Here is a 27,030-nt window from a genome sequence, read left to right as displayed (position 1 = left end):
TGTGGGGATGGAGAGGTGTCTGTGCCGTGAGCAATGGTGGCAGTGCCCAGCAGGGAGGAGGGGACTCGGTCGCACGGATGCCCAGATGTGTGGTAGAGACAGGGGATTGCATGTGTCTAGATGTCCGTCTTCCTGTCCCTCGATTGGGTGGCAGTCTGGGAGTCCATGTTGCAGAGAATTCCCTGGACTCAGGGCCATCAGCAGTGTCCTGGGTTCACTGTGACATTAAAGTCTCTGCCAGCCTCACACGTTCTCCCAAGACCCCCTTTATTTTTTTTTTTTTAATTTTTTTTTAACTTTATTTATTTTTGAGACAGAGAGAGACAGAGCATGAATGGGGGAGGGTCAGAGAGAGGGAGACACAGAATCTGAAACAGGCTCCAGGCTCTGAGCTGTCAGCACCCCGACGCGGGGCTCGAACTCACAGACTCACAGACTGAGAGATCATGACCTGAGCCAAAGTCGGACGCTTAACCGACTGAGCCACCCAGGCGCCCCCCAAGACCCCCTTTAATGGGACAGCAGAGCCCGCCCCTCACTCCCCTCCCCTGCGAGCCAGGGTGTTGCTGGAGATGAACTGGATAAGTAAGGGTAGGAGTTTTAGCTTAAACATTCACGCAGTGATTACGTTCTCGTAGTGCATGTTTGTTTTAATATGAACAAGGTTTAAGTTACTGATTTGTTTGCTTACCTTTGAGTAAAGTTGGTATTCCCCAAGGAGAATCAGGTTTTTTCCTCTGGTTTTGGGTAGCTCTGGGCCGAACTTCCCGGAGAGTTTTCTGGGGTCCGGGCGCTCCACTGCATGAGGCATCGAGACCCCATCCCATCTCCTTCGTGGGGTACAGCGTCCTCGTGAGCAGGCGCTCCAGGCCCCGCGTGTGGAAGCCACTTGAAGCGGTTCTCGCGAGTGGAGACAGGGCTGCAAGGCAGGTGCGGGGCCCTGACTCGCTTTCCTCAGGCTCCTGTACGGGGCGCCTGGGACGCCGGTATCTGGTTGTGCTGCCGTGTCCAGCCTCGTGCTTGCTAAACACGTGGGTAGAAAACCCTCCACACCAAGTGATAATTGCCTTTTCGTTGTGGCCAAGAGGAGAGTCACCAGGGGCGCCGTGTGATGCTTGCTTTGCTTCCCTTGGCCAACAGCGTGCTCTTTTGAGAAAAAAGGAAGGAAAAGAGAAAATGCATGTAATGTCCAAGTTACACTCAGGGTTATCGTGTTTAAAAGGGAAGTGTAATTAGTGGTGATGGAACTGGTATAGTGACTGGTGTCACAATTAGAGCATTAATGGCACTATTGAGAGTGACTGTTAATAGATACTCTCAGGAAACAAACCGCAGTGCACCCCACCCCCCAAAATGGTGCGTGGACGTGTTTGGCTGTTTGGCCTTGAGGTTGGTTTTCGGGAGGCATGGGGGAGCCGGGGGTGGGGGACGCACCTGGAGCTCGGGGGCAGAAGGTCTGAGGAGGGTTTCATCTCTGGTTGCACGTGCCCCTCGAACGTCGTCTGTGACATCAGCTGCCTCTGGAGAGCGGAGCCGGTAAACTGTGCCTTCGTCACAGGCCGCGGCAGGACGGCCCAGAACAGAGCGTGACTTACAGGCCGTGGCGCCGCGTGTTCTGTCGCCGAGCGCGTGGAGGGTGGGGTCGGTCGCGGCCCCCTGGGAGGCCCAGCAGTGGGGCCGGTTTGGGCTGCGCGTGAGGGCCTCGTGAGGTCTCCCAGGTCCCGGACTCTGGGGCTGGAGGCCCCGTGTTCTGCTCGGTGGCAGTTTGGGCTCCGTCACGCGTCACCGCCCCGAAACCGACGTGACTTAACGAAACTTCATCAGGAATCTCTCGGTCCCAGAAGCTCCCAGAGCGGGTGAGGCGGACGGTTGTCCCCCAGGTTCAGTACGTGGCGGGAGCGCTGTTTTCTCTTTCCGCCTTTCTCCTTGCTTAAAAACAGAGCAAAATTTGAGTCTAGAGGCTTGTCCTCCACGAAGAACGTTTTCTCGAGTGAAACAGCATTCGTTTGGTAAACATCGTTGGTGGTGACGGCTGGTTCTCGCTTGTTCTTGGCAGGGCGAGGGCGGCATGCACGGTCCCTGCACGCATCTCTGGGCACATTCGGCCATCTGCTTGTGATGAGGGGCAGGGCCGCGTCACCTGCTTGACAGGTGAGTGAAGATTTCTGTGCAGGTTTTTTATTACAACAATTTCAAACCTACGGTGGGAAGAACGTGCTGTGAGTTCCCGTGTCTCCACTGCCTGCATTTAACAATGTTAGTGTCTTGCCACAGTGTGTGTGTGCGCGTGTGTGTGTGCGTGTGTGTGCGTGCTCGTACATTTTTCTGAAGCATGTGAAGTGAAAGTAAGTTGCAGATCATGACATTTTGTCCCACATTCTTAGGGACGTAGCTCCAAAAAATAAGGGTATTCTCCCTGAGAGGCATCTGAGAACATTCGTAAACTATGTGACATAGAATCATTTAATTGAACACGGTTATAATTTCCTATTAAAAGGTGTAATTTTGAATTTATGATCCCTTTATAGCCGATGTAAAGTCGGTGACTTATTTATTTATAGAGTTTATTTATTTTGAGAGAGTGAGAGTGGGAGAGGGGCAGAAAGAGGGAGAGAGAGAGAGAGAGAGAGAGAGAGAATGAGAGAGAGAGAGAATGAGAATCCCAAGCAGGTTCCGTGATGTCCGCACAGAGCCTGGCGTGGGGCTCCAACCCACAAAGCCATGAGATCATGACCTGAGCCGAAATCAAGAGTCAGACGCTCGGCCAGTGGAGCCACCCAGGTGCCCTGAATGTGCTCAAAGGTCTTAGTGGCTCTTTGGGCCTGAGTTCACAGACAGCGTGGAAAGAATGTGTGGTAATGTCAAGTAGAGGTTACGGTATTCAAATAACGTGTGAAGCATCCCGAGTGGCTCCCGGTGCCGTAGTTGGGCGACCTGCATCGGAACTTCACATGAGATCTTAAACACGTGTTCGGCTGTGACCGTAGCTGTGGGTGATGGCGCACGATGACCAGTTGCACGCGGTCCGTCGCTATAGCTCGCTGGTTCTGCGAAGCGGCTGTGGACTCTTCCACGATCTGATCTCAGCGGCCTTTTGTGTATGGCGCCTCCTTCAAGCATTTCCTCGTGGGTGTCTGTGAGCCAGGGGTGTCCGTTGAGAGCGCCATTTTGGAAGAAGTCCGTTCAAGTGAGCCGTGCAGGGCAGTGGCGGCTCCTCGTGTTCCTGTTTCTTATTTGGAACAGAAAGCTGGTGACGGCAGTAAGGTTTCTTTGAAAGACACCAGCATTCTCAAGAAGCTGTGACTGGAATTGTGGGTATCTGGGAAGGATCTAGTGTGGGTTTTTGCTTTTTTGGCCCTGGCTAAGGCTTTGAAAGGATGAGGCCTGTGGCCAAAAGGCTTCGACAGATTGAGAAGAGAAAGGGGTCCGGGACCCTGTGTGGGGGCTTCAGTTAGCTCCGCCCCAGGGAAATGGGTTTTTAACCTGCGGCTGCAGTAGCAGATGCCGTCAGGAAGTGCACGTGTTGTCACGTACACAGCTCAGTAGAGAGTCACAAACTGAGCCCTCCCGTGAACCAGCTCCCAGATGGGGAGCCCGGACATTTCCACCGCAGCCTCATGCCTCCTTCTGGACCCCAGACGCCACCTCGCCCAAGGGCGGCTACTCTCCTGACTTCAAAGAGCGTAAATTCGTTTTGCCTGTTTTTGTCTGTATGCGTGTCACACGTAACGCGGACTGACCCGTTTGGTGTCTGGCTTTTCCCATTCAGTGGCGCTTCAGAGAGAGTTCCAGATCGTTCTTGTCCTTGCTGTAGAGCGTCCCGTTGCCTCAGAAGGTGACCATGCGTCCATTCCCCCAGGTGCAGGTACTTCTGGGGGGTTCCCCTGCTCAGAGTGTCCCCCCGACAGAATGGAGGACTAAACGAGGTTCAGTACTTGTGGCTACAGTGGGGACGGTCCTGGTTGTCCCTCCTGTGCCGCTGCTGCTGTTGCGTGAAGGAGGAATCCAGGTAGCAGACACGGTGGGGAGAAGCCTGGGTGGCCTTTCAGCCCTTCTCGTGGGACTCACCACGTCCCTTTCCCCTCTGTTCCCTGCCCGCACAGTTTCTCCACCCTCTTCTCTGCCATTATTCCCCTTTCCGCAGCCCCTCCGAGGAGACTGTGCAGAATATATCCAACAGTAGGCAATCCGTGAATATCCCTCAGGTGTCGATAGTAGGTGTTACATGAAGGGCAGAGAGTGGGAAGTCACGGGCTCGCTCTTGAGCTCCGGGGTCTGGCTAAGGACTTACAGGTATGGGTGTGGCCACATCCCGGAAGCCAGGTGTGCTGTGGAATTTGGGGTGTAAGGTCAGAGGCTCTTACGGGCTCGTAGCAGGACGGGGATTAGCGGTGGTGGTGGCGGGGGGTGGGGGGGTAGGGGGGGTTGTGCAGTGAGCGGGGATGGGCACCGTGGACAACGGGTGCATGTGCCCTGCCCGATGCTTGACCCGGCCAAACATGTGTGGCTGAATTCAGCAAGCCCACCAATTTGGAACCTTTAGTGAATAGCACGTTCATTATAAGAGAGTGGTTCCTTTTATTTGTTCAGAGTAACCAGTGCTTTCTGGAGTTGCTTCCTCCATCAGAAAAGAATGTTGGAGCCCACGGTGTATTATTCCCCCGCGTTAGAGAGCTCCTTTTCTAAATGTTAGGGGAAACCTTCAGAGTTGTTACTCAATCAGATTTTGTGTTTAACTCCTGTATGCCTAAGGACCAATCTGTTTTTTTTTTTTTAATTGGGTTTTTTGTGTGTGTGTGCATACTTACAATACACATGTAAATGGTTTTCTTCCTTTCTTTCTCTCTTTCGTTTGTTCATTCGTTTGTTCATTCGTTCGTTTTTTCAACATTTCCCAAAATAAAAACAGCATTTTATAACCATAGATAAGCCCATGTTTCTGGGATGCCACCATTTTCAGCAACCTCCAGAAATAAATCCCTTCAAGTTAAATTGAAATTTTTCCTGAAGCCTTAACCTTTCACATTTTGTAACTAATTGGACAATTTAAATGTAATGTAACAATTTAAATTGGACAGTTTGAAAGCAGCCGTATCAAATCCATATCTGCAGTCCTACAAATTCAAGTTGACATTTCCTTTCAGGGAAATTTTAGCACTCCGGACAACCTCCCCACCCACATGAGAAAACTAGACAGGTCCTGGTGCGTGTTAATTAGGTAAGCAGAACTTCGTTAAATGGACATTTAAAGGTTCCTTCTTGTGAACCATTCCTTTCCAAGAAGTTGAAATTGCTGTGTTGTGTTGACTAAAAGGTCATGTTTCAGGGAAGGTCCAAGACTTCATTCATGGAGACATGATCATAATTAGATGGGTAGAGATGTTGGCGGTTTAGCACCTGCTGGAGTAAATGGTGGGGGTGGGGGGGGGAACCTCTGTAATCTAAATTCTAGACCTCAGCTCTTCTTTACAGGTGGGCTCAGTCTTCTCGGTATTTGAGTTACTGGTTCAGCAGAAATGACGAAAAACAATAACTTTGTAGTCAGAATGTCACCCAACTGTATATTGTTTACTTTATTGTAAATACTGGTAAACGGTGCTCAGTAAATAGCTTTATATTCCTTTAAAAAAACATGAAGTGGGGGACGCCTGGGTGGCTCAGTCGGTTAAGCGTCCGACTTCGGCTCAGGTCACGATCTCACGGTCTGTGAGTTTGAGCCCCGCGTCGGGCTCTGTGCTGACAGCTCAGAGCCTGGAGCCTGCTTCGGATTCTGGGTCTCCCTCTCTCTCTGCCCCTCCCCTGCTCATGCTCCGTCTCTCTCTGTCTCAAAAATAAATAAAACGTTTAAAAAAAAAAACAAAACAAAACATGAAGTGCTACCTTTGGGGGCCGGGCTTATGACCAAATTTGGTTTTTGTAAATAAAGTTCTATTCAGACACGGTCCTGCTCATTTGCGTATGTTTTGTCTGTGGCTGCTTTTGTGCTGCAGCAGCAGAATTGAACAGTTGTGAAAGAGCCCCGTGGAGTGGCTGCAGCGGTGATTGTCTGGCCCAGAACGCGGAACGCAGTTACCATCTGGCCCTTTACAGAATGTTTGTCAACTCCTGCTTTACTTCATAAAAGCAAAGGCATGGTAGCAGTAACCTCTGTAGTCTTGAAATAGCCCGGGACCAGTAACTTTGATGTTAATGCCTTTATTTATTCATTTATTTATCCAACAAGTATTTACAGAGAAGCTATTACATGTGAGCCACAAAACGGTGATTGTCAGACATGGTTCTTGCCCTTGTGGAACTTACGAGCCCCCTGTGGACTTGGAGGTCCTGTCCAGGATTGTGCTTTTCATACATCAGAGCAAAAACATGATATGGAAGTGCAGTTCCCAAATCCCCAATTTTAAACAAATATGTTGGTTATAGTTCTTTCTTTTTTTCATTTTCATTTTATTTTTTTTAAATTTTCTTAATGTTTATTTATTTTTGAGAGAGAGAGAGAGACAGAGTGAGAGCAGGGGAGGAACAGAGAGAGAGAGGGAGACACAGAATCGGAAGCGGGCTCCAGGCTCCGAGCTGTCGGCACAGAGCCCGAAGCGGGGCTCGAACCCACGAACCGTGAGATCATGACCTGAGCTGAAGCCGGACGCTTAACCGATTGAGCCACCCAGGCGCCCCAGTTCTTTCCTTTTTTAAAACAAATTTTTAAATATTTATTTATTTTGAGAGAGAGAGAGAGAGAGAGAGAGAGAGAGGGAGAGAGAGAATCCCAAGCAGGCTGCATGCTGTCCGCGCAGCACCTGACGTGGGGCTCGATCTCACGAACAGTGAGGTCATGACTTGAGCCAAAGTCAAGAATTGATCGCTTAACCATTTGAGCCACCAGGTGCCCCAAAATTCTCTTTTAGTTTTTTTTTTTTAAGTAGGCTCCACACCCAGCACAGAGCCCAACTCCAGCCCTGAAATCATGACCGTGAGATCAAGACTTGAGCCGAGATCAAGTCTCATGCTTAACCAACTGAGCCATGCAGATGTCCTGTTGGTTATATTTCCTAATTGTATAAATTTGATGAGCACTTACTCTCCATAAGCTAATGGTTACTTCAGTTGTAAGCAAATGCAGCACGACATACGTAGAAATGACTATGTGTCAAAGGTCCTAACTGTTGACATGTGGTGACACCGGACTGTTGGAAGGCGGCATATCTGGATAAGGCGTGGACTTTGGCGTGCTTATCAAAGCAAGCCAAGCCGACCTCTGCTCTCGGGCTACTTGAATAATAAATAACGCACCTTGACAGAAAGAACCGCACATGAGGTAGTGAAGTCTAAAATGTAGCGTAACAGTGGCCGTTGGCCTGCTTATGTGTTTGCTCACGTGGGGTTGGAAAAGTTCGTCTTTTCTTAAATTTTTTTTTTTTTTTCAAAGTTTATTTATTTTTTTGGGACAGAGAGAGACAGAGCATGAACGGGGGAGGGGCAGAGAGAGAGGGAGACACAGAATCAGAAACAGGCTCCAGGCTCTGAGCCATCAGCCCAGAGCCTGATGCGGGGCTCGAACTCACGGACCGCGAGATCATGACCTGGTTGAAGTCGGACGCTTAACCGACTGCGCCACCCAGGCGCCCCCTTAAATTTTTTTTTTTTTAATATTTATTTATTTTTGAGACAGCATGAACAGGGGAGGGTCAGAGAAAGAGGGAGACACAGAATCTGAAACAGGCTCCAGGCTCTGAGCTGTCAGCACAGAGCCCGACATGGGGCTTCAACCCACGGACCGCGAGATCATGACCTGAGCCGAAGTCTGACGCTTAACCGACTGAGCCACCCAGGCGCCCCTAAAGTTCGTCTTTTCTTAATCGGGGGCTGTAAGAGGTCATTGTGATGGACAGAGACTGGTGAAACGGCTTTTAACATCATTGTAACCCCATTAGCATTTTCACGTGTGCTCGTATATGCTTTATGGGTGGAGCCTCGGGCTGTGAGTCGCTGCTCCTTTGTCACCCCACACTGCCCTCCAACACACAGAAGGGAAATGCCCTCGACTTACCTCCCCGTAAACCCCATAAACCACCCCGTCGTGGCCCACAACATCCTTTAGGAAGTGAGGTTGAAGGTTCCTTTGGATGTTTTAGTTACAGGTGTTTGGCTGCATGTAATAATTCTCAGATGTGAGAATGCATGATGGTGTGGTAGTGTCTTCTCCTCACCTTAGAACACATCTGACATCGGGTGGGATGCTACGTGCAACCATTGGGGGGCAGTGATGTGGGGGAGCAGGCTTTCCCTTGAAACTGGAGACTCGGGAGGGTCTGTCTGCAGGAACCGCAGAGAGGAAGGTCAGCAGGTGCGGGGTGGGGGTCAGCTTAGTGAATGGGGGTCAAACTCTACACTGGTTTTGTTGCCAAAATTAATAAAGTATAGGGGCGCCTAGGTGGCTCAGTCGGTTGAGCCTCCAACTTCGGCTCAGGTCATGATCTCACGGCTCGTGAGTTCGAGCCCCGCATCGGGCTCTGTGCTGACAGCTCAGAGCCTGGAGCCTGTTTCAGATTCTGTGTCTCCCTCCCTCTCTCTGCCCCTCCCCCACTTGTGCTCTGTCTCTCTCTCCCCTTCAAAAAGAAATAAACATTAAAAAAAATTATAAGAAACTAAAGTTAAGGTGTAGTTACGAGGAAGAAAAGATACCCATTTACGTTTCCTGCTTTTGTGTTTAAAATGTCTTGACAAATTCATTGTAGTAATGAATGTAGTATTGAATGTAGTATTCTTCATTGTAGTAATTTTTTAATAGTGGTTCAGATTTAGGGATACATGAAACACGAGACTTGAGAAGATGGAGGGGAAGATATACCACGGGCGTTTCCCTCACACAGCTGGAAACCGTAGGCTCCATTAACTTCTTTGGGCAAAAATAAGGTTTTCTGAAACAAATTTGGTGATGGGCCAAATCACCCAATCTGTAGCATTAGAAAAACTGGATCTCTTCTGTTCTAATAATAGGGAGCGCTTTCTTTGGGAACTCCGGCCCGAGGGGCGTTTAATTTGTCAAGGCTAGCTAATTAGGATTGACGTCCTCAGTCTGTCAGCTTTTGCATCCAGAGAGGGAAAAGTACTAATGTGCCCATGAACCTCGCTTGGTAGAGTGAAATGTGTGTCAGGAAGAGGATCAGCGTGATCAGGCTCGTCACGGAGCCAGACGGCGTCCTGATGCGTCCTGACGCGTCTGCAGTTGTTGGGAGGCCGGGGGCTCTGGCAGCTCGGGGCCCACCCTGTTACCGTGACCAGTGGGACGCAAGCCACATTCTTGACCCTCTGCCTTGCGTGGGCCAGGCACTGGGGCCCGGGCGTGGGCCTGCCTGTCCTCACTGGGCCGTCCAGGTCGCATACTCTACACTGACGGCCCAAGGTCAATGTCAGCCCAAGGAGGCAGCGTTGACTGGCAGCAGCCCTGCAGGGTTCCCTCCAGAAATCGGGTGCTTTCCTGGAACATCATTGGCTGCTGGGATCGTCCGGATGATGGGGATGATGATGATGATAATACGTGTATCTTCAAATGGTTTGCATTAGGAGTGTTCTCTTGTTTGACCTGAGAGAGGTGTCAGGGAGGCGGGATGAAGACGTGGTTGAGAATGTGGGTTCAGTCATGAGCCACGTAAGATTCTGACAAATCACTTAACATCTCTGTGCCTCAGTCTCCTCAACGGTGCAGCGGAGATAAAGGGATCTACCCGATAGGGTTCTGGGAAGGCTTAAATTAATGGATATTTGCAGGGCACTGAGAGCAGTGCCTGATACATGCTGGCCTAACGCTTGTTATGTTGCTCATTTCTCTTTCTTTTTTAAATTGATATGTGTTTATTCTTAGAGAGACAGAGCATGAGCGGGCGAGGGGCACAGAGAGAGGGAGCCACAGAATCCAAAGCAGGCTCCAGGCTCCGAGCTGTCAGCACAGAGCCCGACGCGGGGCTCGAACTCACGGACCGTGAGATCGTGACCTGAGCCGAAGTCGGACACTCAACTGACTGGCCACCCAGACGCCCCTCGTTCTGTTGTTAATTTCGAAGATAGGCCTGCCAGCACAGCGTCCCCCTCATTTGACGGGTGAGGGTGTGGAAGTCCAGAGTCACGCGGCCTGCTGTAGTCAGCCGTCCTGACTTCTTCCTGTTCCCACACTTGTCTCTGTCCCGATTATGGGGTGTGTGCAGGGAGCACAGAGGAGAATCTCCTACAGAGTAGCCTGTGGCTTGGAAGGACTGTTCCTGAGGGCGGCCGTGCCAGCGGGTCCGGCTTGCAGGTTGGTCTTGGCTCCCCGTACAGAGCGCCGCCACATGGGGTTAGGGAGCGTCTCTGTGAGGGGGTCCACGCCGGCATCGTTCACATGTTCGGGAAGGTCAGCCATATCTGGGGTGGGCCCTCACCCCGGAACGTTTGCCGACTTTTCCATCAGATCCAGTACTGGGGGCCTGCGTGGCTCAGTCAGTTGACCATCCGACTCTTGGTTTCCGCTCAGGTCATGATCTCCTGGTTTGTGGGTTCAGGCCGCGTGCAGGCTCTGCGCTGACAGCACGGAGCCTGCTTGGGATTCTCTCTCCCTCTCTTTCTGCTCCTCCCCAACTTGTGCGCTTGCCGCCCCCCCCCCCCCCCCCAAAATAAATAAACATTAAAAAGTAATCAGATCCAGTAGTATTAGGAGCTTAGAGGAAACTAAGGTTTACTTGGCCAGGAGGTGATTTCGACATGTGTGTGGCATAAAGACTGATTTCTAGACTGTCTGGGGTTCCGTGCGGGTTCCGTGGCTGTCTGTGTTTTCACGCCTCCTCTGGGGTCCTGGAACGTGGCCCCCGCAGGTAGGGCCAGACCCCTGTCAGCCTACGTGCAAGGACCCCCTTACCTTTCCTGCACGCAGATTTTGTTTTTCTTGGACTTAGTAAGTGTCTTGTTTTAAAGGATTGGTGCCCTAGCCCCTAATGTGGCCTTCTACGTGAATCTCCTCACAATACGTGAAGACGTCAGGTATCGTGTCCGTGTTCACTCGTGGACGCCATCTCCGCTGGGGCGTCAGGCCCCGTCCCAGTGCAAACAGCGCTGCCCCAGCCTGCTGTGTGCCACATCTTGTCACGGGCTCTGCCTTCAGATCGCTCTGGGGCTCCTTTGATCTGCCCCTGTACCGGCTTCCCTGTTTCCCTCATTTCATATCGTCTCCTGTCTTGGTTAACTCCCTTGGTTTGGCAGACCACATCTTCTGGAACCTTCCTAACAAATCACATGGGAGGTGAGACTCCTCTGAGTTGCTTTGTATCTGAGAACGTCACATTCGTATTTAATTTACGGTCTGGCTGGGTGTAGAATTCCAGGGTGGGAATCTCTGAACCTCTGAACAGGGAAGGCTGGTGCTTTGTCCTCTGGTTTCTAGCGTTGAGTGGACAAGCCTGACACCTTCTGATTCCCGGCCCCCTTGTCGGATGTGATTTTTCCTTTTCTCTCTGACTCTATCTTCTGCGTTCTGAAATTTCGTGATGATATTCCTTGGTGGGGGAGGGCCGCTGTTCACTTGTTCCGCTGAGATCCAAATGGGCGTTTTCAGGCTGGCAACTCATGTCTTTCGTTTTTAGAAATTTTCTTGAAGTATGTCATTATTGATTTCCCTCTGTCTTCCCTCTTCTTTCCTTCTGACGTGCCTGTTAGTGCGGACTTAGCCTTGGCTGTCTTGTCTTTGTTCTGATTTCTCTTCGAATATTTTCTCAACTTTGCTTTTGAATCTTTGATTAAAGGTTTCATGTTTTACACTTTTATTTTCTGACAGCTCTCTTTTTCATGGTGGCTGTTCTGTGAATGCTTCTGTTTTACAGAATCTTACTATTTCAGGACAGTATTTTCTCTTAGTCCTCTGAGGAGATTAATCATATGTTTTTTCCTTCTTTTTGAAGCTTTTTTTTTTCCCTGCATAATTTGTTGTGTTGCTTTTTTCTCCTCCCATTTCTGTCTTTCACATTAGATACTTCCTCTGTTTGCCTGATAGTCCTTGAGTGTCTGTTCATGTTTAAGAATGACGCTTCACATTGGGGCGCCTGGGTGGCTCAGCTGTTAAAGCGTCTGACTTCAGCTCAGGTCATGATCTCGAGGTGTGGGAGTTCAAGCCCTGCGTCGGGCTCTGTACTGACAGCTCGGAGCCTGCACCCTCCCTGCTCTTTCTGTCTCTCTCAAAAATAAATATTTTTTGAAAAGCCTTAATTATTCTTGTCTTGTGGTTTTAGAAGAGAGACAGACTGAGTATGTGTGTTCATTTCAGTGCCTTTAGCAGGAAGTCAACGTGGACCCCTTAAGCATCTCCAGGGCAGGGCCTGCCCGTCCACGTTTGGTGGCAGGCCTGTGGTGGCGAGTGGTAACTGGCATTCTCTCATTTCTAAGGCGTGATATATATTTAGATTCTCTCAGCAGAGATGTTGGCTTTCTTGTTAACGCTGCCGCAGCCGCTGCCTCTTCTTAGTTAAAGGCTTTCATCTCAGATATAAAATACCAACAAACTTATAAATAATTGGGCTTTGAGACAAAAAATAAGAATCCTTAAAACAAAAGAAAGCTCTTTATTGATGTTTCTGAAAGCAGTTTTCAGAGGGCAAGCGTATAATCCTTAGACTAAAATGCAGCTGACACGTTAAGCCTTCTTACAGGGAACGGGGATAATGGGCTTTAATGCCGTTTGTCCTTGGCCACCCACAGAGGGCACTCCGCGGCCGGCCAGAGAGACGCGCAAATCGGGCCCAGAGAGCGAGGCCGTGTTTGTGGCTTTGATCCCTAGTAAATGCTTCCCCAAAGCCTTCAAGCTCGGGCCGTCAGACAGGTTGCCAGAGAGCGGCTGAAAAACACTGGGAAAAAAGGAGCTTTAGCTCTGCTAGCAGGTCTCCGCTGGGATTGGGCGGTTTTTAGGAGGGCAGTGTGGTTCTTTTAATACCGGCCAGCTGACCCCGGATCGGCACCGGTGTGCTCCCGGGGACGCGTGCACTTGCTTGCCGTCCTCCCCACGTGGGGGGCGCGTCCTCGGTCCACCCTGCTCACTGGAGCACGGCCCCTTCAGGGGAAGGCAGGCCTGCCCCGCCTGATAACCCGAGAGAGGGTCGCTCGGCCCCGGTGGCCGCCGGATGACGGAGTTCCGGCAGAGGGCCCTGTGCTGGCCGCCGACTTGTCCCCTGAAGGGGAAGCGAGATGGACGGCTCTACGTGTGCTGATTGCCGTGGGAGCCTGCCGACGTCCTGGTGCACTTCTGGGAGGGCCGTGTGTGGAACCGAGAGACCGCTTTCCACGTGAGAGCTTGGGCTCGGTATTGCTCCGTCAGCCTTTGAGGAAATCGGATTCGTGGGCTTCCTGGGTTTGGAAAGTCACCGACTCTTCGTATTAAAGCCACGGACGGTCTGGGGGCAGTTTTCCTTCCTGTCCTGACTGTCCTGAGGTTGGACTAAAGCACCTAGGAAGCACCGTCCTGCAGCGATGCCTGGCTCTTTGTGCTCTTTAAAAACACGGAATGTCAGCGCATGGCGGCTTCTTGTGGGTGAGGGTGCATCGGCCACTCCTGTCGTCCCTGCGCTCGTTCCCCGGCCCCCCCCGGGCCGTGTCCCCGTCTCTTACCGTGCGTGGTGCTGCGTGGATTCTGGGAGCTGTGTCTGTGACTTAGCGGGCGGGGGCCGCGGCTTGGGGTGCGGAGGGGACCGTGTGGATGGCGATGGGTCAGCTGACCGATGCCCAGCCGAGGTCTCCTGGGGTTTGTCATCCTCCTCGATGACCAGACTTGATGCCTCTGCGACTCGTCCGCTTCGGAGGCTCTGGCCCGAGAGCGAGCGAAACCTTTCCTTGGTGACCCTCCGCTTAACTGGAGTGCCCTGAAGCGCCTGGAAGACTTTTTTGTTTTAAATCCTGAGGGTCGGCAAAGGAAAACAAACCCTTGTTAAAAATCAAAAGCAGAACTGCAACTGTTCCTCGCAGAAAATACCCGTTCAGATCTTGGCCAGAGCTGGTCGGCTCCCAGGGCGTGAGGCCCCAGGTCTGTGCAGTGTTTGTATATGCCAGACCGAGAGTCAAGGACGAAGCGAACTGTTCTCGTTTCCAGGCGATTTCGATTGTATGCCCACAGGGCAACCAGCACTTAGGGTTCCGCTCTGAGGGCACTTGGTGTGTGTTTGCGATGATACGTGTCCAGCACCTTCTCCCGGGAGACGTGGATCACCTGTGTGCGTTACAGTGTGATGGGCGGTGCCACAGAAAGTGAGTTCAGTTCCCGAGATAGGTGATTCTTTTGTGTTTCAGAAAACACAGGAGACGGGCCGGAGCTCTGTCATTTGTGATTTCAGATTGTCATGAATAGGCCCCCTCATCTGGGTGAGAATTTTCACTGCTGTGGAGAAACTTGCCCTTCAGACAGAGTGTGAATGAAATTCTCTATCCACTGTGGCCCCCCCCGCCGCCGTTGGAGGCGGATGAGAAGAAACAGTGGCGTTTATGGAATTCGGCTGTTCTGCTGGAAGGGGGTGTATCCTCCAGCTGCAGCTGGGGACTGCGGGGACGGAGTGACTGAGCGGCCCCGAGATCAGTGTACTGGCCGAGGGGCTCAGAGGCTGCTGGCTTCGCACACAAAACCCCAGCATCCGATGGCTCGTGTGGAGGCCACGGTTGTGACATCGGACACGTCAGCTGTCGAGTCCGTGACGAGGGTGATCTGGCCGTGTTTCTGTTTAAAGAGGTGGGGACTCACCTGTGGGGTGATGTGTCCGTCCCCCACCTCCTCGTGGGCGTCTCCGGGGTCAGAAGCCGGGGCCAAATGAGCACCGACTGCTTGGCGAGCTTACTTACCAGCTGCCGCTCGGCTTTGCTTAGGAAAGCCTCTGGGGGTCCCACGCAGTCCCACGTGGGAGGTGTGACGTCCCTAGGAGTGGCACGAGGGCAGGGCCGGGAGCGGGGCTGGGCCCCGGCCCCCAGGTAGCTCTGGGAAGATCCGAAGCCTGTGTTTTTAGAGATGAATGGTTAGACTTCTTTGCCTTCTTTTTCTTTCGATTTTCTGTGGAACTCGGAAAAGCCTTTCAGGAGGCATCGGAGTGTTTCTGCCCTGCTGGGGCCGGGGCTTCCAAGGGTCAGCGGGTGCGCCCAGCGGCCGCTGGCAGTGCTGGCAGGGAGGGGCTCTCAGGAGAGCTTTCTGGAGAGTTCTGTGAGCATTCAGCACTCTGGGCTGCGTTCCACATTAATGATGGAGACAGGCACTGTGTTTCCCTGACATCCATAGTAAGAGAAGAGGGGGATGAGGAGGGGATAGGGCAAGAGAGTGTCCAGAACGTGGAGAAGACATCCACAACGTGTTTCTATTCCGTTTAGAAAGTCCGGGGTGCCCGGGTGGCTCGGTCGCTGAAGCAGCCAGCTCTTGGTTTCGGCTCAGGTCTGATCCCACAGTTCCTGAGATTGAGCCCCTAGTCGTGCTCCTCACTGAGCGTGGAGCCTGCTTGGGATTCTCTCTCTCCCTCTCAGAAAAAATTAAAAAAAACAACAACAAAAAACAAACAAGTGGGTATCTCTCTGCAGTACTGTGTTTCCTTCTAATTTTAGCAAGGTCGTAGTCTTGGGTTTGGCAATGGAACCTGCTCATATATATACCTATCTGTACATACGTACGCCTATATATGTAAATATATATGTATATATTTTTGCCCCCCCCCCCCCCCCCCCCCCGCAAACCCAGTTTGCAGAGCAGACGACTGTGATGTTCGGAGAGTCCCTTCTGTCACCTCTTGCCACCCACCCCCTTTTCGGCCTTTAGAGTGCTGCGCAGCACGCTTGAATCCGGTGAATTCTGTCATTTTATGGGGAGGGGGCTGTGCATCTTGGCCTTTGTGATCTGCAAATGAGAACGTTGGGGTGCAGGCGGGGGGAAGGGGCTCGCCTCTCCACCACCCCCGCCTTCACCCGCTGGAGGAGGCTGCACAGACTTTGACTCCTGGGCTACTTGGGAATGCCATACGATGCGGTATCTAGAATCCTCGTACGCATGTCTCGTCCCGCGGTGGGAGCTCCAGGAGCTGCCGTGTTTAGACGGGACAAAGGGCTGTGAGCCTTGGAAGAGGCAGCCTTCACCCGCGCTCCTGGATTTGCACTGCGTAGCACGCTCGGCCGGCCGGCCGGCCGGTCTCTGCTGTGGTCCTGTTTCTAGTTGAAGAGCTGGCCGGCCAGCCCTTGCTCAGAACCTCTGCCAGATGCACGGTGGTGGCACTTCCTCCCTCACCCTCCTGTGTGGCCGCTCAGTGTTGTCAGCCCCACCTTCCGTGGGCCGTGCGAAAGAGCCTGGACAGACCGGGGTATAGATCCGGCTTCTTGGTGTGACCACGCAGAAGTTAGCTAGCCTTGTCCGTACTTTGGAGACGTTGTTTGCTCCAGGGTTGTTTCAGGGATTAAGTGAGATTATACATACATATAGGTACATGTGTATATATGGGAGTTTTATATCTGTGCTAATATGTAGATGTTTTTGTCTCTGCTACATATGTGCACAGGTACATGAGCCCCGTGTATATATTGTGCTCAGCACAGTACCTGGCATGTACCAGTAGCTGGTACCAGCCCCGTCTGTGGTTGCCTCTGGCTTGCAGACCTTCTGCCTGCACAGTACCTGGCACGTCTGGCACAGCAGACGTTATCGTACTGCTATATACATTGTTAGGCTCCCGTTCTACTCTGGCCCTGAGACGTGCAGGGCTCGCGCTCTGGCACATGTGCTGGGCTTGTTCAGTGCCCCCCGTGGACTACCCTCCCGGATGCACTAGCGCTTGCTGAAGAGAAGTGGAGAAGATACTGGGCTTTGTTTGGATTGCATCGATTCTAGTTTGCTTTTCTTAGTTCTTATTCTTCAGACTCTTAACCCTTTGCTGTGACGCTCCCTTAAAATCTTAACTGTCAAAACGGACCTTTCCCTGGGGCGGGGAATGTGCCCACTGGCAAAACGACCCCGTAAAGATGTGTTTCTTTATCTTTTTACCTTTTTAGGTTTACTTTTCTCTCTGTAGGCACTGAGAGAGAAAGGATTTGTTTATGAAACAAATGGAATTTACGAGGCAGCCATTGGTTGTTCTGCTTTTGGTCAGTAATTTGATCAGAGTCTTGACCAGCAAGAAATAAGTGATGTTTGCAGTTGGACTTGATAAAATTCTGGCCAGAGGCAAAGACTGTTTTGTCCCCTACCTTGTCTGGAAGGATCGAGGGCAGGAGCAGTTACTCCTACCTTTACTGACGTGGCAGAGAACCGAGGGGCCCCCAGTACAAATGTTATTGGGACCCTAATGGGGAACTGTGGGTGCAGAGCGGTGGTACATGGCCCTTGAGGGTTTCTCTCATTTCACTCACTGGGCCTTCATTTTCACTTTTAAAAAGAATTTCATGTGTAATGCAGCGGCATTAGCTATCCTTAAGGGTCCAGATTATGTTGAGTGTTTTCTGGATTATTAAAATAATAAGTTCAGAATAGTTGAAGTCCAAAGGCACGCCCATTTCCTTCTAATCCCTAACACTGTGATGTTACCTGGGGCTCATAACAGATTGACTACAATCACTCTGTGATTTTCTGTGACTGAACTCTGGTTCTTTTTTTTTTTTGTTTTCTTTTTAGGTTCATTCATTTAGAGAGAGATAGGGAGAGCAGGGGAGGGGCACAGAGAGAGGGAGAGAGGGAATCCCAAGCAGGCTCCGTGCTGACACAGCAGAGCCCAATGTGGGGCTCGAACTCACGAGCCATGAGACTCTGTCCTGAACCAAAACCAAGAGTCAGACGCTTAACCGACTGAGCCACCCAGGCGCCCAAGATGCTTCTTGAGTGACTTTTTTCTGCCAGTGAGAAAGGCTGGTTCAAACAGTAAAGACCGTGAAGCGGTCCCTGACCTTCCTTCTGGGAAGGGGAGCCCAGGAATTCTACAACGGTTTTCCACTTTACATGGCATCCGTTCCCCGGAGGCCCACAGCGTCCAGTGCCTCGTCAGTTTCGTAAAAACTGCCTTAAGAAACGTAGCCCTCAATTCCTAGGGCAGCCGTGGACAAGGTCGCTGCGTGGGGCTCATGGGGCGCCATCTTGGGCCTAGTCCCGGGCCCCGCCAGCAGCCCACTGTGTGGGCACAGGCCGGCCTCGTCCGGGAGGCCCAGCTGCCACAGCGGCGGCCTCAGCGCTGACCCCGGGCCCTCTCGACTCCAGAGTCCATGCTGTTAACTGGTACGTTTTATCGCCTCCCAGCCAGAAATGAGCCAGCTTTTCTGCCCCAAGATCTCTGCTCCTTGTGAGGTCATGTGCCCCCGTGTCCCCACATCCTTACTGTTCATCTCCACCGCCCCCCAACACCCAAACTTCACATTCACGTCACTGCTACCCCCGCAGGCGCCCCAGGCTGCAAGCGCTTCCTTGTTCCGGGCAAAGAAATCCCCCCTTGGCGCCTGGTAGATTACTCGCCCCAGTTCCCGGAGGAACAGTCACAGTCCCACTGTGTGCTGAGGGTTGTTCAGGAAAGGGGCAGGAAGCCGAGGCTAGGAGTTCTGAGTGGGATGGGCGTGACGAGGCTGGTGGTGTGGCCTGGAGGGGGGACCAGTGGCTGGAGGCCCCGTGGTGGACAGCAAGGGGTCCTGGCGGCTCCCCCAGCTCACACACGCGGTCATTCTGCCCTCCGGTGCATTTGTTTCTTCCCTCGTTGCCTTCTTCATTCGCACATTGTCCACGAGCTCGTGAGCAGCGTTATTTTCAAGCTCCTTTTGGGGCCGTGTAAGCACGCAAAGTGTGAGGGCTTTCATCTGCTTCCTTTTAGTGGGAGGAAAAGGAAGTGTGGAAGAAATAGAAATACGTATATATCGCTGCTTAAAAATACTGGTACTTAAAAGTACCAGATGCTTTTTGCTCAGAAAATGAAGATGTTTGAGGTGTTCTAGAAATGTGATGGTCAAGGCAAAAGCGTTTGAAAGCTCTCGCCTGCTGTTCTCAGAGTGAACTGGACACACGTTCCCAGCCCCTTCCGCACACCCGAGAGGTGGGGCGTGAAGAAATGATGCCATTTCATCATTTCCTGGAAGGCAGACATTACGTGCAAAACGTAATGACGAAATAAGAGATACAGTAGTTTAGAAATTTAATGTTTCTGGAAAGTCTAACGTTCGGGGAATGTTTGAACCGGGAAAAGATGTCTTCTCCCTTTTTTCCCCTATGGAAAAAGGAAACTTTGAAATATTTGAAAAAAGTGTTTGTCTGTTTTTTTAAAGCCCACTTTATGATGCATCTGAAACGAGAAGCCCAAATTGGAGTGCCTTGGGGGGCCAGGCAGGTGACAAATGGGCGAAGCAGGTTGGATATTAAATAAAAGCAGAGCCTGGGCCCTGTGACCCAGCGGAAAGGCGCGTGTCCCTTAGAGCAGGAGCGGATTCTGCCGGAGTCCACTCGGCGTTGCCATATGGTGGCCCCTGTGTGGGGTGGGAGCCAGATCTCACATCTTCATAGAAATCTGGAGTTTTTTTTTTTTTTTTTTTTTTTAACTTATTTTATTTTTTTTCAACGTTTATTTATTTTTGGGACAGAGAGAGCCAGAGCATGAACGGGGGAGGGGCAGAGAGAGAGGGAGATGCAGAATCGGAAACAGGCTCCAGGCTCTGAGCCGTCAGCCCAGAGCCCGACGCGGGGCTCGAACTCACGGACCGCGAGATCGTGACCTGGCTGAAGTCGGAGGCTTAACCGACTGCGCCACCCAGGCGCCCCGAAATCTGGAGTTTTGAGTAACCGACGGAAAGCCTTAAATGACACCAGCGCCATGTGGGCCAAGCAGACCCCGTCTGTGGTTGCCTCTGGCTTGCAGACCATCTGCCTGCACCTTTGTGTGTGTGTGTGTGTGTGTGTGTGTTAGCAGAATATACCGTGTAGAACCCAGAGTACTCTCCTGGGTGTTGTACATTTAAAAATGAAGTTTTCAGGGGGTGCCTGGGTGGCTCAGTTGGTTGAACATCTGACTCTTGGCTTCAGTTCAGGTCATGATCTCACGTTTTGTGGGGTCGAGCCCCATGTCCGGCTCTGTGCTGACAGCGTGGGACCTGCTGTCTCTCTCTGCCCCTTCCCCCCTTGAAAGGAAGAAATAAACTTTAACAAAAAACAAATCACAATAAAGGTTTCAAGCATGGATCACAAGTGCATCAGGTGGATGTGGATTGTGCTGCCCGCGTTTGTAATGACTTCGGCTGCAGGTGCGCTGCTGTGTGCCCTGCGCACAGCAGACCTTTAACAAGGATTTGTTCACTGCACGGAACGTGAAGGAGTTTAATAATCCACAGTCTTCTGGTTCCCGTGAATCCCAGAGAAATCGGAGAACAGGATAACACGAAGGAAATCGATCTGTGTTCTGGATGTGATAGAGCGAGCGTGTGTTTTCAGAAACGGAGGCGCCGTCACAGAGGTTAGGGTAAAAGCCGCGGAGGCACACACACGGTCAATCTCAGCTTTTGCCGTGTCAATCTCAGCTCTGTCTCGTTTCCCGAGCGGTCGCTTCTCGGATTTCGCTTCTTTTGATGTTTATTAGCTTCTTACTTTTGTCTTCCTCTTGCACGTCTGAAAGCCAAAGGTTGTCAGAACTTCCCAGCCTCGGTCCACGTGGTGTTGGTTACAGATAAGAACATCCAGCCGTTGTCAAAGGAGACTGGGTCATCGGAGCCGTAGCAAACGCCGTGCGGTGGGGCGAGCAAGCCACTGCCGTGCCGTAGACGCCCCGGTCGGGATGCACCTGCTGGTGCCAGCCAGGCCCTGGATGTAGCTCCCCCCATGCCCCTTGGCGGTGTTCTTCTCCGTCCCTGCCCCTCTGTGCCACTCCCTCCGGACTCAGACTGCCAGGTGGGGGCATCTGAGTGTGCCCACACGGCTTCCTCCGGCTCGCGGGCCACTGGTGCTCAGCCCAGCCGTGGGGGAGGACACTGGAACGCGGAGACGAGGTGCGGGACACCCCTGTGGGTCAACTCGCGCATCCCGCCCCGAGGAAGAAGACGCTCGCCGCAGCCAGCCGGAGGCCCGGGAGCCACACGGCACGCCATTCCTGGGATGTGGCGCCTGTGGCAGAACGAGGCGTTCCCAGACATGGAGTTCCTCGCTTGGGTCATGGTAGAGTTGAGATTTTAACCCGTTCATGCCTGACTCGCAAACGCATGCCCTTAACCCCTTCTTATCCAGACGTGTCTTTCGTGTAACCTCATTGGCAGCATGCGGGGATCCGTTCCCCAAATCCAGCCCGAAGTGTGTGGCTTCCTTCTCAGTTCCAAGCAGACGTGGTGGAAGGCAGCACGTGGCACTGCCCTGTGGCAGGTGACACTGTGATCTGCTTTGCTGTAGCAGGATTCCTCAGTGTCCTCGAAGGTGGTTTCAGATACATAGGGAGTTAAAAAAAATTTTTTTTAAGAATGTTTATTTATTTTTGAGAGAGACAGAGTATGAGTGGGGAAGGGGCAGAGAGGGGAGACGCAGAATCGGAAGCAGGCTCCAGGTTCCCAGCTGTCAGCACAGAGCCCAACGTGGGGCTCGAACCCACTGCCTATGAGATCATGACCTGAGCTGAAGCCGGACGCTTAACCGACTGAGCCACGTGTATGGGTTTTATACAAGCGTCTTCCTCTGGTGTAGTTTTTAGAGAATGAGTTTTGTTTTTGTGCACTTAGCACATACCTCTGGATGTCTGCTGTGTGCCAGTCATTGTCCTAAGCCTTGGGGATACTGACTTGAGTAACAGTTTCTGCCCTTCGGTGCTTCTTTTGGAGAGCAGAAAAGGGTAGGCGACGATATATGAGCACCTTGCTCGTTTGCTAGAAAGCTGGCAGAAAGGTAACTGTAAAAGGCAAAAACCATTGCAAGTCTGTCTAGGAAGAGAAGAAAATGGCTTATGCTAACCCCTTCCCACGCCCGTCATGAGCGAGGTGCCCGGGGGTGGGCGGAAGGTGCAGCCGGCCGGGGACAGGAGGGGGGCGCCCGCGGGAAAGGGCACTCAGGGCCAGGCCTGAGTGTAGGAGCCTGTTTTAGTGATCTGCTTATCTGTGCTCGTTCGCTGCTACTTTGTGGCATTTTTGCAAGGAGTAGAACCTTCTTTTATCGTAATCCGCTAACGGCACCTGACTCCCGGTCCCCGGTGTGCTCTTGTTCATTAAGTGGCGTCCTGGCCAGCACTGCGTTCGACTTGCAGGATGTTGAGAGCCCTGCAGAGCAGTGACTCTTCCTGGGTGTGTGGCCACCCCGGGGGATCATCGCGAGGTTCTGATGGTGCCACGTTCTGGTCGGCCCAGTGGCTGTCAGGGATGTGAGGCCCCAACAGTAAAAGCTAGGGCACTGGGCTTGCCGTAAAGTCAGACTCAGACTTCTAGAAAAATGGAACGGTTTAATTAAAGTATGCCAAGCAAAAATCCACCACCACCAGGTAAATACAGGTCACCACCACCCAGGGTAAGCAGTATAGACATTTTCCAGCCCTCTAGAGGCACTTGTGCCCTTCTCCCCTTTGACCCTCTCCCTTCCCCCCAAAAGTGAGCACAGCCCCGACTCACACACTGGTCACTTCCTTGTCGTGTGTGTTTTCTGTCCCCACCCACCCCCCGGCCCTGCCCTGTGGGTCTCTATCTGCGTCCCGTTTCCTGGATCAGGAAAGCCAGCGTTCTGACGTGCTCTCCCGGCTGCTGTAAACGTATGTGACCGGAACAGGAATGTGTGTGGGTGCAAGGGGCTTGTGTCCTGCGCTTCGATGTCCAGTTGGACCGAAGGTTATTGCACTTGGCCTGAGGCCTGGGGTCTCACAGGGCTCTGGGTGGCACCTGCTTGTCTTCCAGGAGGGCCCCTTGGCCTCCTATGGTCCTCTCCCGGCAGGTGCAGTGTCGGGGCTGGCCCGGGAGTGCTGGGAGCCGGCCTCACTGCTGCCTGTGGCACCTGTCAGCACCTCTGTGCCGGATCGTACCTGAGAGTAATCGGAAACCTTGCGCCCACGGGTCCTGGTAACCGAAACCCCAGTAACTGTGGGACTGATTGCATAGGAGGCCAGGTCTGTAAAAAGAGCCTCTCACGCAAGAGGATTGAAGTTGGTTTTCAGTGTCACGGTGTTTTGTAGAAGTTCGTTTCCGCTATGGTGTAGAACCTTGTTTCACCGAATTAGGGGCTCATTTCAGCGGCCACCGGCCTGCCCGGCCTTCCTGCGGGTGCGGCGTGGGCATGTGGCTGGACAGGGATGGAGAACGAGGGGTTCAGGTGCAGCGATGATCAGGGGCCCCACCTGCCCCGCGGGATTGCCACTCTGATGCCGGGAGGGACTGGCCGAAGCTGCCGAGGCTTCCCGGGCACAGGGAGAGCTGGAGCCCCCCTAACACGGGCCTTGGCAGTGACTGGTGAGAGCAGGGCGGTCTGTTCTGAGGGTGGAGCGCTGGGAATCGCGATGGACGCACAAGGAAGGGGGCGGAGAAGTCCCCCCCCCCCCCCCGCCCCTGCCATCTCCTAGGCAATATGGAGACCTCATTTAGGCTGTGATTTTGCTCTTGCGGCCTGTGCGCCCTGTGTTTGTCAGGCATGGTCTGCAGCCACCTGTGCAGACGAGAGGGGGAGGGGCTCGGGGCCGTGGTGGGACGTGTGTGCACATGTGCAAGCAGCTGTGTATGTAGGTGATGGTGTTTATCAGACACCTAGCTTCCTGAGCCTCATACCAGACCCACTGAACCGTCACCTAGGGGTGCAGAGGCCAGAAATCTGCATTTTAATGAGACGGCTCAAGTTTGTGCACAGCCGGGTCCTAGAATCTCTGATCTAGAAAGTGGTCGTTTCATGCAGGCATTTGGGCGAGGGTAGTTGGGTTGGGGAGAGACTGGGACTTTGAAAGAAGAGAGCGCGGGCCTCAGACTTGTTGCTCCGAAAAAAGAAATGCACGTGGACTAGGGTGTTTTTCACACTCCCTGTGCAAGAGTCTCAGATTTTAACTCGTCTTTTCGGGGAAATGTTCTGCCCCCAGATGAAGATGTGCTCCCTTGGTGGCTCCGTGCAGGCTCTCTCTCCTGGTTCTGTCTGGATCCTCCGTGATGGGGGAGGGTTCGTCAGACATTAGTGGAGACCAGCTAGGGTGCCAGAAACCGGCTGTGGACGTATTTCCAGTCTCAGTTTTTCCAGAAGCAAAACCTGTCTCTGTCTTGCATCCATCCATCCACCTTTCAGTTCCTCCAATGACTTAGCTCTTCCTACATCGGCCGAGAGTGGGGCGGTCAAGAAGCGCTTGAAACGCCACGTGTATTTTTCATTCATTTTAGGTTGACCTTTTTTTTCTTATTAAAGGCCGTGATTTCGCCTGGGTGGCTCAGTCTGTTGGGCGGCCGACTTCGGCTCAGGTCATGATCTCACAGTCCGTGGGTTCGAGCCCTGCGTCGGGCTCTGTGCTGACAGCTCGGAGCCTGGAGCCTGTTTCAGATTCTGTGTCTCCCTCTCTCTCTGACCCTCCCCCGTTCATGCTCTGTCTCTCTCTGTCTCAAATATAAATAAACGTTAAAAAAAAAAAAAGGCCATGATTTTGGTGTCCACACTAAATCTTTCAGTGTTGGGAGATCAGGGCTTTGTTATCTGTGAAGGGTACTGAGCAACGCCAAAAAGCTGGACGAAGCACAGCTTATTCCTAGAATCCCGGCATTGCCGAGGGTCACGCTGGAAGGAATCCCACAAACCCTGTGATCCTGCGGCGTGCTGGACCCAGCCGGCCTGTGTTGTATTCTCACTGTGCCGTTTCCTGCCGGGTGAGTGACTTTGTGCCTCGGTTTCCTCCGCTGTGCGATGGGGCTGGTGACGGCTGTGGTCGCAGGGTCACGGTGAGTCGGTGTGTGTAGGATGCTTGACTGGTGCCCAGTGAACACGCACCTGCCGTATCACAGGTGGAAAGGCAGACCCTGGGAGACCTCGATTTGCCTGAGGTCGTGTAACTGGTTGAAGCTTCAGAAAGCAGGCCTTTCCAGTCCTTGTTTTCTTTTATCCCGGTTGACTGGACCGGTGAACTGGTCCTTAAGACACTCTGGATTTAAAACGTTACGTCCGCCCGGTACGAGCACTGAAATGACGGACCGCTGCTTATCCTCCGTGCTGGGAGACTCTTCTGGAATCCTAAGGTGAATAACGAGACACGAGCGGAAGGCCATGCCCCGAAATGACCGCATCGTGTCGGAGGAGTGGAATCGCTCTGCCGAGGGTGCGGTGCTCTTAGGGTCGTCGTGGCCGGTCTGTCGCCCGGAGGCCCAGGCTGCCGGGGACGTGTGGACAGGACGTGCGGACTCCCGCTGCCGATCCCCCCTCCCTGCTGGCATGGAGACCTGGCGGCTGTGTTGCTAGGGTCAGGAAGAAAAACCGTAAGACGATGCACACACACACGTGGATGTGCCCGCGTATGAATGCACGTGCTCATAACGCACTGGAGGAAAGCCTGCAAGTCCCGCCGAGGGGCCGCGTTCTTGCTGGGCCCTGCTCTCCTTCCTTTCTGCTTCAGCAGCTTCCCCTGTTTCGAGACGAGGCGTCAGATGCTTCTTCCTGTTTACACAGTCACTTGAAATTTCTTACAGTTTTGCATAGCAGAGAATGGATTTGTCTCAAAGATTTTCTTTTGAAGCAGCGTCTCCACCTCAAACTCACAACCCCGAGATCAAGAGTCACACGCTCTACCGGCTGAGCCAGCCGGGCGCCCCAGGAGAGAATGGATTTTGATTTTAGGCACGTCCCAGCGGTGTGCCGTGCACGGTTTCCATTCGTGCTCCTATGTGCCTCGTCAGCACCCGCTCCGGGCTGTGGCGTCTACACAGAGCTCAGTACACGAAGTCTCATTCTCCTGCTGGTGAAAATCCGTCCTGTGCTCTTTGGGCAGCTCAGCCTGGGGAGAAGACCCGCTAAAATCTGATGACAACAGACGGTGAGGATGGGGCAGCGGTCTACGCGCAGACGGTCCTGTGTGACCTTGGACGGGTTCCTTACCTTCTCTGGGCTTTAGTCTAGCACCTACCTGTCTCCTAGATCTTCCACATCCAGAGCCAGGCCGAGGTATTCAGCGCTTCCTCTTTCTCTGCCACTGCCGAGGCAGCCTGGGTGTCCCTTGTCGGTGACGGCCTTTGCGTGTGGGGTGGCAGGTGTGGCAGCCCACCCAAGAGGGGGGTGACCGCCCGGGCATTGGCGCCACAGCCCGGCTGGGTGCTTGGCAGGACCGGGCGGGCGGTGTGGGTATGGGGAGGCGGGTTTGGAGACCCATGCTGCTTGGAGGAGCAAAAGGCCATGTGTGGCGACTAAAACAGGATGCGGGGTCTTTGTCCAACCCTTAGGGTTGTAGTAACAAGTCCTTGGCGTGTGGTGTTCATCCTGCGGCGTGTTTTCCCTCCTCCCTCGGCACCGCGGTCTCTTTCCGGCCAGAATTCTCTTCTCCAGGTGCTGCCTGAAGGGAGCGGCGGGGGCAGTGAGAGTTTCTCACCAATATGTACTTACACCAAAGCAGTGACTGTTGTAGGTCCAAGTCCTTAGAATTTCATGTGCCTGAACGGTGACAGATTCCAGTTCTCCAATTAGTCAGGAGAAGATGCCAGAAGACATTTTCCATCATGGTGTTTGGCTCATTCCAAGTTGTTTACCTGGGCTCTTTCAGGTATGCGATGTAAGCAGCCTGGAGTCACTTGTTTATTTTTTATGAAATTGATGGAGAAGCTTTCAGCATGGGAATTCGACTTATTAGCACATGGCAGTGAAAGCTTATGTGCACCTTTTAATAAAATGTTCTTATAATTTAAAAAAGAAGCAGATAAACGGTAATAATAACGATGATGTTATTGGGAACTCATGGAACCATTAGTTCATAAAAATTGCCAGTTTAGGTGCCTGGGTGGCTCAGTTAGTTAAGCATCTGACCTTGGCTCAGATCATGATCTCACAGTTCATGAGTTCGATCCCCACGTCGGGCTCTCTGCTGTCAGTGCAAAGCCAGCTTCGGATCCTCTTTCCCCCTCACTTTGCCCCTCCCTCGCTTGTTCTCTGTC

General features: G+C 52.6%; 1 protein-coding gene across 5 annotated transcripts in view; it reads left to right on the top strand.

Annotated features, from left to right (window-relative positions):
* Positions 1–27,030, top strand: part of SGMS1 (sphingomyelin synthase 1) — a 286,818-nt gene that overhangs the window by 29,549 nt on the left and 230,239 nt on the right. The window contains exon 2 of one of the 5 annotated variants that reach the window (XM_086679504.1): positions 2,057–2,151. The exons of 3 other annotated variants lie outside the window; for them this stretch is intronic. The gene's annotated coding sequence lies outside the window, so the exon portion shown is untranslated. Of the gene's footprint in view, positions 1–2,056; positions 2,152–12,166; positions 14,726–27,030 lie in introns of those variants that run through there. One more of the 5 variants, XM_086679505.1, reaches the window with a different exon arrangement.

This window comes from Puma concolor, chromosome D2 (genome assembly GCF_028749965.1).
Source record: "Puma concolor isolate L17-30 chromosome D2, mPumCon1.1.hap2, whole genome shotgun sequence".
In the NCBI taxonomy this organism is placed as follows: domain Eukaryota; kingdom Metazoa; phylum Chordata; class Mammalia; order Carnivora; family Felidae; genus Puma; species Puma concolor.
Note: the sequence above shows the minus strand (reverse complement) of the source record. Positions and strands in the feature narration are given on the sequence as shown.